Raw genomic sequence first — 14,937 nt, forward strand, 5'->3', positions numbered from 1 at the left:
CACTCATTTACTCCACGCACTCTTGCTGCAGTAATGACCGGGATGCTCCGTGCATCGGAAGGACGGCTCGCACCAGGCCTAACAAGCAGGTAGAGACAGTGCCCGTACTCAGGGAGAGGCGGGAGGCTCTGCCTTGGCTTTCGGGCCTGTAGCCTTTCTCCAGATTTGGGAGGGCAGCTGTAAATTTATTTTCTAACTGTCACAAGCTGCAGTTCAGAAAGTCCACGAGCTGCACAGCATCAGGGCACTTCCCTCCCCGCAACGTCTGCAGCGGCAAACCGGGGCGAGGGAAGAGGTGACAGCGAGGCTGCCCTGAATTTCAAGAGCGCTGCACTCCTGTCCCAAGGGCCGCCCGCTCCAGAGCCCCACGGCTTCCCTGGGGCGAGGAAGGGACAGCCTTAAGGTCCCCGTCCTTCCTTGGAGACTGGTGCTGCCCAGCGACGCCAAGAGCTGATCTCCCTCTCCACAAAGGGAGGCTCCCGTGGAGCCGGGGCAGGTCAGACCCGGAGGCGACAGAGCCAGGACTCTGTTTCCACTCCTTTCCCCCGCCCCCCTCATTTCTGCAATGTGCCAGCCTACACATTGGAGCTGGCACAGAGGGAAGGCAGTCGGTGCCAGAAAACAAGTCTGGTGCAGATTATTTCCCTGCTGGAGCAATGAGGAAGCCATAGAGACTCTGGGAGTCGCAATATGGTTGCTAACCCCGTTCCTGCTGCAACGCAATCATGCGCCGCTGCTGACGGGGGCTGGACTGTCTGTAGGCCCTCATCCAGCCCACGGCGCCGAGAGCAGCAAGCGCGGCACCGCTGCAGCGATACAATTGGTTTTCTCCGGCTCTAGCAAAGCTTTTAGGGTGGTATGAATATCGGGATGAGCCGCATGAGCTCATCCGCGGGCAAGTGCATTCCAGGTGCCCACCTGGAGACATCTGGGGGAAGAACCGTTTTCTGCTTCCGCAGCCAGAAGTAGCAGCAGCAGCAAAGGAAAATGAAACTGGAAATCAGAGAACAGCCAAAGCACAAGCCAGTTTTTGCAGTACCCTGCGTGCATGCTATGATCTGTCGTACTATTCTGCTTCACAGAACACACGGACATTTGGTGTCCGTCCACACGGATCTGCCTTTAAACAGGCGATCTGCACCCCTGTCTCGATACGGCATCAACCACTGCAAATCTGCATTTGAGGTCTTGCGCCCGCAAGTCCGTGACTCCACGGAGCCAGGTCCGTCAGACACGCAGGCTTATCAGTCCGCGTCTCCCTTCCTTCCTCTCCCCAGGGCTGACTACCCTGTGCCACCGATCGGTGGATCCAGGGAAGGACGTTTTGCCCACCGGTTGTCTCCGGAGGGCAACAGCTCAAGCGACAGCCTCAGAGCCCGCGGAAGCGCTGTCGGACAGCACCGCTGGGACTGAGACTGAGCTGCCAGGCAGAGCCAGCGTGGCGTGTTGCTTACTCATCTCGCCAAGCGACTTAGCGGCAGCTCTGATGAATTCATTTCTCTGTGTTGAGGAGACAGGGAAGCAAACAGGGCTTTTGTGAAAGCCCAGGAAAAAAATTGCAGTGACCTTGCACAATTTTTCACGTGCCTCCGTATCAATCACACACGTCCTGTCCTCATAAGCTGGAAAACTAGCTCTAATGCTAATATTGATGATGCTGTCAAGCCTCCACAATAGGTGCCTGACAGCACTATGTAAGCCAGAGATACGGATAGTTCGGGCAATCAATAGCTTGAGAAAAGTCTCATGTGGAAACCGCCACTCAGTACAAGTAGAGAAGAGACTACGAGAAGCTTCTTCCGTTGTTTTTCTCATCTTGTAGGGATTAACGCTTAAGGGAGTTACCTACCTCGCGCTCTGCTAGGAAGATGCTTATTTTCACAAGAGAAGACCAAACCAGCTAAGTCCTTTTTCTGCCAAGGAGCATCTGAGGTTGAGAACTGGCAGCTCTCTGTCACGAGAAGCAGCCGAACAGAAGGCAGAGGGTTGCGACAGTCGTACTGAACTTCCACCTTCGCGCACGGGAACGCCGCGGCGAATCTGCTTGCCATTGCTGGGTTTTCCTCATCTGGGTCCGTGTGCTAACAAATCACATCATCTAGAAGCCTGTCTGCTGTAAATCCAGGTGGCTTCATTACTCCATCAAAATATTAATAGCCATGTTAAAAGATCAACATTTGTTTTGCCAAAAGCAATGAATAATGCAAACAGCGCCGCCTAAAATCATTACTGTTTTATTTAGATCAGAGGCTGAGAGCCACCCTCTGATCCCATGCCAAAACTGAGAGAAAATGAAGTGCCTTTAGAGCTGGTGCAAGGTAATGGATACAAAGGCACAGAGAATGAACCGCTTCATTTATCACCAAAATACAGAAAGTCAACAGCAGCGCCGCGTTCCCCAGCCGACGCCTGCCAAAGGCACCGTTTTTAGCTCTCCTGTCACTTTTGGAGCCTGTGTACCGCAGGAGCTGAAAAATGCTTGTTTCTAGAAGAAAGAAGTTTTCTGGTTTGCTTCTTCCTGAAAGCAGTGACCCAAAAACTCTATCATTAGTAACAATAATTAAAAGGTGCCATAAGAGAGAGTGTATGGATGATTGCCACTAAAAGGAACATTCTCATTAATTTATTACAGATTTTTAACTTGGCTTCATTAGGACATGTCTGTTGAAGGCCATTTAGGACTCTGGGGATAATTCCTGTACTTCAAGCTCCCTCAGCACTGTCGGGAAGAGGAAGGCAAGAAAGATCTGTTGGCTGGCGTACAGTTTTGCCTGCGTAGCCAGGGAAGTTATCATTCTGTCAGCCTTTCAGCCAGGAAAAAGCACCCTCCTGAAATCCGGGACCTGTCCGACCGTGCAGCCATTCCAACCATGTCCTCCTGACTTTTCCAGTCTCCCAAACACACGAGCGTGGCCCCGAAGAGGAGCAACACATCAAGCTATCTCCATAGCAACCTTCTTTCCGTGGCGTTCGGGCACCTCACTCCTTTAAACATTTTTGGAGAAAACGGTTTCACTTTACGTTCTTCATAACAACGCCCAAAGTTTGCTCTTAAGCACAGCTTTTTAACTGGGATGCAGAAAAGACAGAGCAGCCCCACAAATAAACGATAACTAATGATGAGCGCTTGGGAGAAGTTCCCTTGTTAGCCAATACCCACGAAGCAGAGCTAACCAATCATTAACAAACCTAGCAGATACTGCGTATGCAGCCTTCTCTAATGGAGCAGAAGACAGGGAAATATTAAAGAAGTACTAACAGCTGGCTCGTTAATGCTCTGAGAGCCAATTTCTTACATAAGACACAAATGGGAAGGCAGAATTGTAATTAAAGTCTATTTTAAGATAAACAGAAAAAACCCGTCACGAAGCATGTCTTTTATTACACATGTAGTTTGCAGCTACCGGTCTACCCGATTTCCCGAGGTGCCCCCTGCCCTCGCCCAGCGCAGCTCCAGCAGCGCACCGGGACCAGGGACACCCCGGGCACTCCGCCCAGCTCCTGGAACGGTGTTTGGGCAGAAGGGCACGTTGAGTTCAGAGGAAAAGGCCCTCAGGAAGCACCTGGGCACAGGGAAGCTTTTGCACAGACGTGGGCTGTGGCCTCACCGCGCTACGCAGACCAGGTAACGCGAGCGTTCCCCACCATCGTCACAAAGGCCGTTAGCCGAGACCACCACCGCTTGATTACCATCGTCACAAAGGCCGTTAGCCGAGACCACCACCGCTTGATTACCATCGTCACAAAGGCCATTAGCTGAGACCACCACCGCTTGATTACCATCGTCACAAAGGCCGTTAGCCGAGACCACCACCGCTTGATTTTTCACAGCTACGGAGCAGCCGGAGCGCGCAGCGAGCGCTGCAGAATGAGAAGCAAGGCGAAGTCCTGCGAGAGCGAGCCGCAGGCCACCAGCCGAAGGCACTGCGGGCCACTTCCAGCCTCCTGCAGTCGCTGGAGGAATCGGCTTTAGGAAACAACGTCCTAGTACTATCGAGCTAGAAAAAATACTTCCATAAAAGTACACTTGTAAACTAAGTTGTTCTTACTTACAATGAACTTCCAGGAATGCTTTGAGACGTGTGCCTCAAAGGAAGAAGCCTGTGACTTTCTTTTATTCCACAACGCACACAATCTGTGAATTGCCTCTGCTTTCATCTGCATGAGCAGCAGGCTTTTTTCCTACGGACGCTTCTCTTCTAATTGCAGTCAGAAAGCAAGGGCTCAGGTCTTTTATCAGATACCATCCGGAGTGAGTTATCAGGGTTAAATCCACCCTGGACAGTAAAAGCAAATTAATCTAGGCTGATAAAGCGCGAGCCTTTAGTTGCCAGGAATCCGCTAAAGCCCCAATCTGCAGAGATTTATTCCTGCACTTCATTTCAAGAACAGAGCCAGCCTGCCTCTTTCCAGCACAACTTCACTGCACGCGCGTACGTATCGATTTTCTCAACTGAAACCTAAATAAAGCATTTGCTACCTGCTGCTAACATTTAACACGCACCTAAGCAGCTTATACAGTAAGGAATCTTTAATTAAAGTAACATCTAATGCATGCGCTTATCTTTCACCAATGTAAAACTGAAAGTCCTGCCCATCTTTCAAGCGAGTGCAAATCACCAACCTTTGAAAGAGCAGAGTAAACAGAGAGAAGAATCCCACCTTGTAGATTATTGCATGCCTAGAATATTCTGTTTCACCCAGAAACTGTTTTTATAGCGTGATTCTTTCCATACCCGAGGATTTTTTCATTATCGGACCAAAAACGTTGGGTTAGTCAGACAGGTGGGACAAAACTTTGAGGAAAGACGGATGATTTCCGCAGCCACAGTTTGACCGGGTGGCCCTCGCCAGCAGCCGCACGCGGCAAGCCACTGCCACGCTACTGACGTGTTTATGGGAGTGGGCTCGGATGAGCTCATTTAAAGCTCTGGGGTGCAGCATCTGCCTACTCGCAGACCTGATGCTAGCAAATACATGGAGCCCAGGACATCTGATTTGAAGCACGGGCTAAATAAACACTTGTGGAAGCAAGCGGGGTCCTGATATTGCTAGTTCCCCCGTAGAGCAAAGAAAGAAATAGCACATCTCTCCTGAAATGCTGATGTCCCCCTTGCTCAAGAAAAGAGTTGAAGCTAGAGGAGAAATTACGGGAAGTGCCCTGCACGCCCACGCCGGGATGACAGACGTTCTAAGACACATCCATCAGATTCAAGAGCACTCCTGCTCCTTGAGAAAAGAAAAGCCTAGCATTTCTGCCCTGGGCAAGGGCAGGCTGTCAGCCTCGGCGGCACTCCTCAACTCACCTGCGCCCGAAAAGGCTAAGCCCCTAACGGGCGGCACAACAGTTTTTCCTTCCGCCACCTCCTCTCGGGCGTGCCACGCCGCCTTACTGACGCGAGCCCTGCCGCAGCTGGGTGCCGACAGCGAGGACTCGCCCAGGAGCCAGAGGACCCCCGCAGCCCGGCCCTGCCCGGCCGAGGCAGCCGCCCGCTGACGGAGGAAGCCAACGCCGCCGGCCCCGGCTTACGGCAAACGGCTCTGGCAATTGGACACCTGTAGCTCCAGGACCAGGGAAAGAAATTCATGTTTTATGACTAGGATCTAAAGCAAATTTTATTGGAAGCTTTTATGTTTGTAGGTTTGAGTAGTTTTTATAGAGACGAGTTCTGAAAACTGCCATAAAATTTTGCCTTGGGGGTTATGATTACATTTGTATCTCTCCCAAACTTATATAAATAAAGACGACAGTTTTTACTGTAGAAGCTTAAAAGGTTAGAGCGGTATTTGGTCTGTGATGAACCTTTTATAGATATGATGTTGTAAGAATTTATCCTTAAAAATCAATAAAAAAATACAACTTTACATTTCTTGATAAAGCAACGGTGATTAGAAAAAGGGCTGTCAAAGAGGTGGTGGCATCACCCGTGGCTTCCTTCCTGCCACATTAATGCTTTATTACATTTTTGTTCACTCAAAACTATTAACTAATTTCCATTCTATCAGAGGAGAAGCATTCTTTCTAAGGACGATGCTTTGTGGTGCCCTAGTATTTGATGTGAGATTCACCTCACACCTGATTTTGGTGGTGAGCTGATACAAGCCCCCTTTATGAGGGCCTGGCACCTCATGCAATTATACCCTTCTAATGACGCTTTATGCTGCGGCAAGGTGCAGGCAGGCACCCTGCAGCGACCGCGCACAGACGCCCAGGGCTGCTCCCAGAGCTCCCAGCAAAGCAGCCAGAGCTGGAGAGTCAGCACCTTCCCAGGCTCTCGGAGAGGGGCAGCACCTTTACGCACCGTGCGAAACCCGCACCTCTTGGCTCTTCACCTGCTGGGCACCTTCTCCTTCAGAGGCGATCCCGCTGACGGTGCACGGCTCTTGCCTCGCTAGCGGAGGGGAGCAGCTGAGCCCAGGGGCCAGACTCCCGTGGAGCCTGTCCTGGCTGTAGCGCCCGCCCTGCTCTCCCCTTGGAGAGCAACGGCGCAGCCGCACGCCGACAGGCTCCATCTCCCGCTGAGCGCGGCTGCCGGCGTCGCAGCCTGGCCAGCGTGCCCAGGGGACGGGCACGGCCTGCCAACGGCAGGGACTTCCCGGCGCTCTGCACAGCACAGCTCTGAAGCCTCAGTAACAAGTGTTGCTCTTGCTTGGGTGCACGTAGCCCTGCTTTCTTACCGATGCTGTTTAACGGCCTGTCGCCAGGTTGTATGTCTGCCCCGTGCCTGCCCTTTGCCCAGGGTTGGCTTTAGCTGAAGTCCTTACCCGTAAAATAACCCTACGTGACTCAGGCACCATTTAAGAATTAGCACCTCTGTAACAGCAACCGGTCTTTCCAAAGAGACATTTGAAAAGATTTCATTTCCTAGACACTGTACCCAGACAAAATTTTCAGAAACGCTAACAGTGTATCAGGGTGCAGGCTCACAGTTCCTCCCGTATCACAAGGATGCCCCGGTCCTGAGAGGAGAGGGCAGTCTTGTTGAAAGGGAACAAGTTCCGAGCTGCAGAGCTTGGTGCCGCCCTGGTCCCTCTGAAAAGCCACCAGGCTCTGTGCTTCTGCTGGTTCCCGGCCTACGTTCCCTGCAATCCTTCTCCCTTTCTCTTGCCCACCTCTCCCCACACATACAAGCACGTCCATAACCAATTCCTCTCCAAAGTTCAGCGGCGACAGAACGCAAAAGCAAATACTCCCAGTTCTGGGAACTCTCTGTACTGGTTAAAACAGGCATTGCAACTTGTCTCGGGAGCAAGGCAAACCCCGGTGGCAGGGCTCTTTGTCAGGATTAATACACTTTTTTTGCAAATGTGGAACAGATTGTTTGTGAGGTGAACGCTCGAACGCTGGAAACGAGGACTATTGAACCCGCTCTCTCTCCTCAAGCACAACCACATCAGGATTCTAAATTTCAATAAAAAACGGTGATAATCTTATTTGTTGCAGATAGGATGACTAATTAGCGAAGCAAACTCCCTCAAAGCATTCAGCGTAAGCGGCTCTCTCGGGCTGGGCGCAGCGTGCGGCACAGCGGGGCCCCGAGCACGGCGCCAGCCCAGGCACGCCCGGCTGCTCCGGGCACCTGTGAAGGTGTTCCCGGGAAAGCACGCTGACTAAACCCTGCCGAGGGCCTTGATGAAGCCACATGGTCTTGACCACGCATCCGAATGAAGCCTTTGGCTCACAAATATGTTAACAGAAAACAAATTGGATACCTTCATTCAAAATTATACTTATTAAGACAAGTATTCACAATGAATTAGTGCTCTGCATAATTGGCAATAGACACAAAGTAAAATGAATATTAGAGTATCCAAAAAGAAACACAACATCAAAAGCACACGGTGGGGCAGAAAAAAAGCTGCTTTGTTTATTTTTTTTCAGTCTGCGTCTCTCTTACCTTCATTTCCTCAGCCGAATGCTGCTCGAAACAGAATCGCATGCAGGGTCCGGCCACGGGAAAACCGCGGATTTCACGGAATGCCATTTGGAATCACAATATTGGCATCTGTTCGCAGTACTTCATTCCGGATTAGCGTGTTTTTTAACAATTACCCTTTCCCCTGACACAAAGTTCCCTGCTAAGTAAGATGTGAGTATCTCTTACCTGACCGTCTTCACCTCCCATTCTGCCCCACGCCGGCACGCCGGGCGGCCCCTCCACGGCTGCGCGGGGCCGCTGCCGTTACCGCTGCACCGCGGCTTCCAGCGCCCAAGAGAAGGCAGGTGGTCCACGAGGCACTGGGACAGCCCTGCAAAATCAATGCGCGGGGTTGAACCAAGCCACACTAAAATGCTCAAACATTTCATGATCAGGAATTTGCCATTCTGTGAGCAACATAACTGTACTTTAACCTTTTGAACTAATGAGAATAATAAATTTTGAGCCATTGCGGGCAGCATGAAAACTCTCTTTTCACAATTCCAGTTGCGTCCCTCCTTTTGCCACCACCTTTCCATCCCTTACGCCATGTTTTCTCAGCACAGAAGCCCTCGAAAAGCGAGGCCATCCACCGCTGGGTATTTGCAGAGTGCCTGCTCCCAGTGGGCCTCCAGGCACTATGCTAATACAACTAACAAATAACAGGACATGTTATGACCGGTGCCTGGCTTTCAAGCAATTAATTAACATTCACATTCTACAAAACACTTCAACATATGCCCAAGCCCCACTGATACCTAAGTTAAACATTTGCTGAAGCGCTTGGTCAAATAAGAAAGATTCCCCGAAAGCTTTATTTTAGTTGCATCCTTAAGCGGGCTTAACACAGAAAGCCGGTGGACAGGTACCCCTGAAACACTACGGCACAGCCACCCGGGAAATCAGTTACTTCACAGCAGTTAAAAATTAAGGCACTTTATAATAGCAAATTCATGATTATTTTCTCCTCTTTCCCTCAGGAGGAACCCAGGTCTTGCTAAAGCTGGGACACCCACATCTAGGTGAAATCCTGTTGTGCCTGGGAGGAGTAAGAGGCTACAGGCACCCGTTACGGCGCTCTCTTCACAGCCGCTTCCTTCCTCTCCTTCTGATGCCAGGATTTACTTCAAACAGAACATTCTTCTTGTGTCTAAACCTTATGTTTATCCATCAGCAAACAGCCATAGTAGCATGGGCACTGAGACTGGCAATCAGCGCACACCTAACAAGCGATGAAAAGCAAATGTTGGCATCTAAAAGCTCATGAGAATTAATATGACTGAAAATTATTTGCATCAAGTATTACCAGGGGAGTTAGAGATATATATTTTTGTTAAGAACCTCACCTGTCTTCAGTATTTCTGGGTGAAGGAAAAAAATTTAAATCAGTGTGTTAAATAATTTGTTATGAATCGTCTCTTTAGGTCTCGCTACAGTTATTAATACCTAATTGTTTGAACGTAAGGCTTAAAAATGTCACTGACAATGACACAAAGTTGCATCCCAGGTCAAAATAACACGAAGAAGAAACTTAGTCCTGGTAATTCAAGGTTTTTTTGTGGTGTTGTTTTGAACACGAGTTGGTTGGTATAACTTCGGTTATAAGAAATCCAATTGTAATGAAGTGTTTGTGGGATCTTCCTGACAGAGCAGGATTTTGTTGGGATTGCTTCTGCAGGTCACTATTTTCTCACCATCTCTAAGTAGAGGTGGGCATGTGGAGAAGACAGGGGGAGAGAGAGCGAGCTAAACTGAAAACCTCAGCCTCTGGATCTGAAAACATTCCTTTCACAAGACAGGATGAAATGAAGCATCAGCCACAGAAATCAAAGTAGGAGTGGTTTCATTTTCCTTCCACAACAAAGCCACATTAAATCTTGAAAACCAGAAGAAAAGACACTTGCTCTCCTCCCATTCAATTCAGACTATTCCAAGAGGGAACCAAACAAGAATCTCCAACTCATGGGCTGCCGCTCTCCGTTCCCTCGGGCCCTCCGCGGAGCAGAGCCACGGAGATGCCGCAGATGAGGCAGCGGAACACCCTATGCCTCATCTTGGCGCGCTTCTGCTCGGGTGCGACCTCCAACCTGAGCAGCCCCGCCGCCGAAGCCTGCAGAGATGGTGAAGCAGGAGAATTTGGGCCGTGGTCCCTGGGGTGGGAAATTGCCACCTTGAACTGCGGCATTTTGCCAAGCAAACGCCTGTGGCAGGAGAAGTCATTTCAGCTTGTCCCCACCCGAGGACTGCTACTCAGTACTGCAGCCTGCGCCCGCACGGCTGCTGGAAACGCTGCCTTGCCCTTGACACCAAAACTCAAGACTCAAAGCTTCACTGGAAGCCGATCATCAGCTATTCCAATACACTCCTGTAGGTACCCTAAACCGCATTTTACATATATTGACTGGGCTCAAAGGACTATAGCAGCTAAATATTGCCCAAGGGTAAACAGAGTTTCAGAGACAGTGGAATATTGCCGGCAGCTGGAGGCTGAAGGCAATATGCACAATCAAAGGAGCTGTTGTTACCTTAGGCCATTTTACTGCTGCTGTCTCCAGGGACAGCCACTGTTTGTTTATCGTCCTTAAAGTGTTCCTCTGGATGCCGAAGACTTTCTGTGCACAAGGGCTTTCTATATAAACGCCACACATCTGCAAGGAAACTTTTCAACCTGGCAGCCTTTTGAGATGGCACAGCGATGGGCTCGAGTTGCTGCCCTGGGATTTGGTACCAGAACTTGAACCCACGGACGTTCAGACCACACTGCAAGTCTGAATCGTTCCTCAGAGATGGAGCCATGCCCCCTGACACACCACTCAACGAGAAAGGAGGCGACAGGGTATGCGAGGTTTGCATTTGGGGTCCGGATTAAATCGGTAATAAACACCGCCACACATTAACACGTCTGCGCCCTTACGCCGCCGTTCTGCCCCGGCCGAGGGAAGGGCTGGAGTCCCGCGGCTGGACCGGCGAGGAGGGCAGCCCGCTGGCTCCTCTCCCCAGGGATCCCCGCGAACGCGCCTCCGGGGCTCCGGCGACAGAAAGAGCTTCCCAAGGACGGGAATGCTGCAGCCATGTGGCGTATTTTTAAGCACTTGAGACATCTGCCACCCCCCAATACACGACTCAATGTGCACACCAGCGCAGTTATTTTACTTCATCATTTTTAACTGACTAAGTACAGAATTATTCCTTATCACATAGGCCAAAAGGTTTTCTAGGAAGGCTAACCAAATCTTCCCAATTTGATTACGTAGGCCACATACTGCCGAAGCACCGGCCTGTTTCTCTTGCTGCGAATTACCACACTTGGAGCAGAGCAGGCTATGCAGTCTCAGAAGAGCAAATGTTAATGCTGGCAGGCAAACTTTATCACTGATGGGGTATTCTCTCAGTTTATTACACATTTTAATAAGGCCTGAGCGGTAAAGCGGTCAGTAACCTTCATAACCCGGCTGCACGTGAAAGCCAGCGAGCATTCTCCATCGCGCTGCCTGCAAACACCAGACCTCCATATACACTCTTCACGGCACAAAACCAATTCGCCTTTTGTTGCAGATGCGTTATAGGCACTGCGTCCTCCAGCTAGCAAAAGGGCTGTTTTAGTTAACCTTTAGGTTTTCCTCATTAAACTGAGTAGCTGTCACCTTCTCTTTTTTTTTAAATTCCTGCCTTTGGATTGATTGATTGATGACAAAGAGCTAAAAGCGGACTTACTACGTGGCATAGAAAGCATAGTCCAAAAAGAGTCAATTTTTACAGGCGTGCTTGTTTTTTTATTAGGTCACTCTTGATTAGTGCTGTCACTTAAAAACATCCAAAATAAGCAGGACAGTGACTGAAAGTCACACTCCGTCTTTATCCCAGAGGTCTTGGCGAGCGATAGCCAAGACGCAAGCTCGCACAGCCGCCCTGAAAGCGGCCGACCCACCGCACGGGCTGGCAGCTCTCCGGAGCGGCAGCTGGGGAGCCGCGGCAGCGAGGGACACGGCCCTGGGCACCGGGGGGAAGATGGGGCACAGGGAATGTCATTATCCCGCTGGGGACGTGCCCAGAAACGAGAGAACTGGGGAATGCCAAGCAACACAAAACCAGCCAAAACAGAAAGCCTTTGCAACACCTTCACCCAGTTCTGAGTTGTTTTCCCCATCCTTCCCCCTTTTTTTTTTTTTAAATAAAAATGCGCTGTTTGACCCAGGCTTGCTTCAAATACTTGTCTCGGGCTGCGTGAGCAGCCTCCCAAGCCCAGACCTCGAAGAAGTCAAGCAGCAGAACGGGCTGAGACGCGCACGTTCCCAGATCCCGCCCCGGAGAGCGCGGGCTCCCAGCGGCAGGCCGAGGCTGCCGCCTCACACCAGCCAACTCGAGCGGCCACGGCCAGAACAGCTTCAGAGGCCCAAACCAGAGACGTGCAGTCTCAGAGTACCAACAGAGCCATTTGGATAACATTGGCCTTGTTTCTCGCTATGCCAGCAGAAGTGTCCATGCTCCGTGTGGGATGGAGATAGAGGAATGTCCCGGAGAAGTTCAGGGGTTCAAGGAGCCCCCAAGCCGCCTTGCTCCTTACCACCATCCCTGCTTCATTTCAGCGTTATTTTCCTCCTCGTAACCAGACACACGAAGCACATGCCGGGGGTATAAGATGGCTCCGGGGGCACAACGGCGTGGCAGAGACGACTCCGTACGCAGGGAACGGCCAGCGTCGCGCCAGCCCTCGCCGGGCCCGCGCGGCGCTGCTGGTGCCTCCGGCCAGCCTCCGCCGCGCCCGGCTGTCGGACCCTCCTGCCCTCCTCCTCTCACTCCAGGCGTGCAGACAAGAGGATGAAAGATTTGGGGAGGAATATCTGCCAGCCCCTATCTTTTTACTGTTGTTACAGGTTGGCATCTCCAACGAGCGAGGAGAGGGTGCCAAGTTTATTACTACCCAAGTTTTATAATTTACAACCTGCACAACCGAAGGCTGAAAGCACAGCAATTTTGCAGGGTAATTCTGGGAAGTAACCATCCTGCAGCACCAATTATTAAAACCACTTGCACACATTAAAGCCATAAAGATTAAAAATATAGCACACTTGTCATTAAATATGAATGAAATCATGTAATATGTATTATATACCAGTGCAATGGCCAGCCGCATGTGCTTCAGCACAACCCTACGGAAGGACTGCAAACCCCAAGTCCCAAATCAGCATGCATTTTGTCAAAGCCGAGGAACAAGTTTGCCATGCAAAATAAACACAGATGTTCCAAGGGCTGACTGTGGCTTTCAGGCGATGGCTAGGAAAATAAAGTGCTTTAGGAAAATATGCCTCTCAGTGCAAGCCTACCGGCTCTGCGCATACCATCCTCCAGCATCAGCCGAGGCCGGATGACTCATTTAAAGGACATATCCTGTTGTTGTTTTTAATTTGGTTTGCTGTTCATTGTATTTTTCCCTCAGTACTCTGCCTTGAAACGTACTCAAATGGCTCCCCATGCTGATGGGCCTGGCACGCTTTGGTGACACGGGCGCTCTTTTGCATGTTGCTGACTAAATCCGCTTCGTGTTTCAGAAAGGCTAGAGTTTATTAGCACCTCAGGCCTCGCTTTGCTTTTTTATGGCAATTGGTTTCCTCTTCTCCCTCGTTCTGGTCCCCTGAGAAATGAATCATTTTCTGTTGTGCCACACACAGGAACATCTCTCGGTTTCTCTACCTACCACGTGCAACTCCCTGCAACACCGGTGACGTACGCACACACCCGTACGAACGTGCGCAGCCATACAACGTGCGCGCGCACGCAAAACGGCATCGCTCAACTTTAAGCCTGGTTTTAATATTTTTCTAGATAAAAGTGTAGTCAGTGTCTCCTGGGAGAGCCAATATTTCTCTTGGCCAGGAAAAAAGATCAACTGAAGCTATGAAAAAAAAAAAAAGTTAGGATTCTGCCTTTCAGTTATATTGTTTAAATAAGACTCCCTAATTGTAGCGAGCAATAAAATTGGCTGACTTGGAGCACGAAATTGTTCAGCCTTACGGAGGGCAGGTGGTCAGGCTATAAGAGACTCTAAGTGGAGATCCTCTCTCTCCGCTGGGCCACAGGCTCGTGTGGGACCGATCGGCCTCCTTCTCCTCTGCCGTAGCTCCTTAGCGTGGCAGTAACACTCCACGATGGTGTTTCTGTGACGCGCTATGGAAAGAGGACACGGGAAACGGAGAGGCTTTTGGACAGTCCAGTAACAAGGACCATGGCAGAATGACCCTCCTCCCAGCAAGGGATTCTTTTCATCTGCTTTCTGTAATCCCACAGAAAAAGCTTTTCAGCTCAATAACCCAGTGAACTAGTAATTTTTGTCTTCACAGCATGACTTTGGGCCTGTTTCCCGGAGAGCTCACATGGATTTAATGACTTCAGACACGGGACACGGACACCTCTGTACCAGCTCAAACACCGGTAACCAATTCTCGCGTGCCACTTGGTACCACGAGTGCAGCCTCCTCTTGCAGCCCACGAAGGGCACTCCTCTACGCGCGCTAACAGCGCAAAGGTTAAGCGTTACTCCATATGCAATTATCATGGAAACTACCGCTGCCGAAGCTCAGAGATACATTTAAATTTTTCTCAGACATGAAGTCGCTCTGGGTTCGGAAGCCCCAGAAGGTGAAAGCACAGGCACAAGTCCCACCCGCTGGCCGCTTCACCTCCCGCAGCCGAGGGCAGGCTTCTTCCTCCAAAATTCAAAACACACCAAAACCAGTTCCAGGTCAAGGGGTTGATTGTGCTGGTGGACGAACGAGATGATACTCCTCCACAACACCTTCCCGTGCTGTTTAAAGCCCTGCTGAGATCGGTCCCTCGACAAGGAGGAATCCGGTTATCAACTGCGTGCCAAGAGCATCTCTGAACCTGTTTAAAAGCTCATCAAATACTTGGTGTAGACCAAACATAGCTGCTCAGAGGTCAAACCACAGCGGTTCCCTCCGCAACAATTCACACCTCTAAGTTTTGCAACGTGCTTCGCTTGCGGCCATTCTGTCCCCTC

This window comes from Platalea leucorodia, assembly GCF_965183815.1.
Source record: "Platalea leucorodia genome assembly, chromosome: 6".
In the NCBI taxonomy this organism is placed as follows: domain Eukaryota; kingdom Metazoa; phylum Chordata; class Aves; order Pelecaniformes; family Threskiornithidae; genus Platalea; species Platalea leucorodia.